This window comes from Echinops telfairi, unplaced genomic scaffold (assembly GCF_000313985.2).
Source record: "Echinops telfairi isolate 266 unplaced genomic scaffold, ASM31398v2 ScPeMD7_7466;HRSCAF=8504, whole genome shotgun sequence".
Classification (NCBI taxonomy): Eukaryota; Metazoa; Chordata; class Mammalia; order Afrosoricida; family Tenrecidae; genus Echinops; species Echinops telfairi.
Genome location: NW_022111366.1, coordinates 4,547,258 through 4,549,034, shown reverse-complemented (window position 1 = coordinate 4,549,034; position 1,777 = coordinate 4,547,258).

Sequence of the window (1,777 nt, the reverse complement as noted above, 5' to 3'; positions counted from 1 at the left end):
GCATCAAGGAACTTTCTGGCAATGAATTGGTTTTCCAGGTAGATTTTTCAACTGGGAAATTGTGCTGGTCAACTAGCCTGGGTATTTTTATTACATTTCTCAATGAGAACCAAGATACATTGGCATCTAATTTCTTGTGGTTGTTGAAAACCAACCCCTCTGAGCCCACTCACCTCTGCATGAATTACAAAGCTTTAGGTTTGGACCTAAAGCTGAGACCAGGCCTAGGTTATGGTTACCACAGCAAGACATGGTCGGGCTCTTCAAGGATATGTGTAATCTTCACTCTAACATGAACATTCCCGTGTGCCCTAATCACAGAAGAGATGAAATAATGGATGAGTCTGTGCCATGCCTTTGTGTTAAATTAGACTATAGCACAGTAAAGTGTGAAGATCAATGACCTGCCATCTTATTTGCCATGGTAGAGCACCTAGAACCACATGATTCTTTCGTAGAAATGAAATAAAAGCCAGAAGCTGCTGGAATTTTCAAATCCATTATTTCTCTATTTGGAGGCTTTTCTAAGACTATGAAAGCTGCCTGTTTCCCTTATTCCCTGGAGACCGTACTTCCCTTCCGTCTGCTTGTCTGTCTGTCTGTCTCTCTCCGGCTCTCCTGTAATGAGCTCTTCCACAACATTAAAGCCAGCTGTTCATCAAGTCAAGCCAGCTCCCGGCAACCTCCGGCGTATCAGAGTAGCTCTGTGCTCCGGAGGCTTTTCAATGTCTGCCTTTTTAGGAGTAGACCACTAGATCTTTGTTCTGAGGCACGTTGGGGTGTGTTTGAACCTCCAACATTTGAGTTAGAAACCATGTGCATTAAGATGTGCACTATCAGGAGTCTCCACAACATTAAAGTCTTTCACAAATTTGAGGGCTGAGGAGTTACACTGCAGCGCAAGCCATGCATTTTCTAAGTGTCTTCCGCAGAGAAGACTTTAGCTGGTGTCCTTACACATACCACAGCCCAGGAAGCAATGCACATATTTAACCGACTGACACGGAATTGCTGAGTGGGGCAAGAACACTCTACACAGGAAGCAGGCTGAAAACTACAGGTGTAACCGCACGTCTTAAATCAAGGAAGCTTAAAGTAGTTTAAGTCTGCGGACATTGATGAAATTGCTTCAGAATCTAATTAACAAGGCAATTTTTCACACTTCTGCAGGAAGACTTCTTCACCCTCCACTAGGTTGTTGACTGATGCACTGTATGGCCATAATCAATGGTCTCCCTGGGGCTGGAGCATGGAAAAGCTTTGAATTAATTTAGAAGTTGAGTTTGGGAGATTGGCCTGGAGGCTAACCAACAGCAAAACAGTAAAGCCACTAACAGGATCCAGGTGGAACAAGTGTCAATACAGTTGCTAGGTGCCAGGGAGACAGTTCCTATTCAGAGTGACCCCATGTACAACCAGATAAAACCCTGCTGCGCTGCCCCATCCTCAGACTATTGGTCTGATTGAGTACATTGTTGGAGCTACTGGGTCAATCTACTCACTGAGGGTCTTCTGCTTTTTCACTGGCCCCCCACCCCCACCCCCCGCTTTACCAACCATGATGTCTTTCTCCAAGGGCTCGTCCCTCCTGATGGCAGGCCCAAAGTACATGAGGTGAATGAAGCCTCTCCATTGTCTCTTTCAAGGAGCATGCTGGCTGTGCATCTAGAACAAGTAACAGTAACTCACTACCATAGAGTCAGTACTGATTCCTAGTGACCCGATAGAACGAGCTGCTATCATGACATGGACCAAGCCTCAATGCCTCTGATTGAAC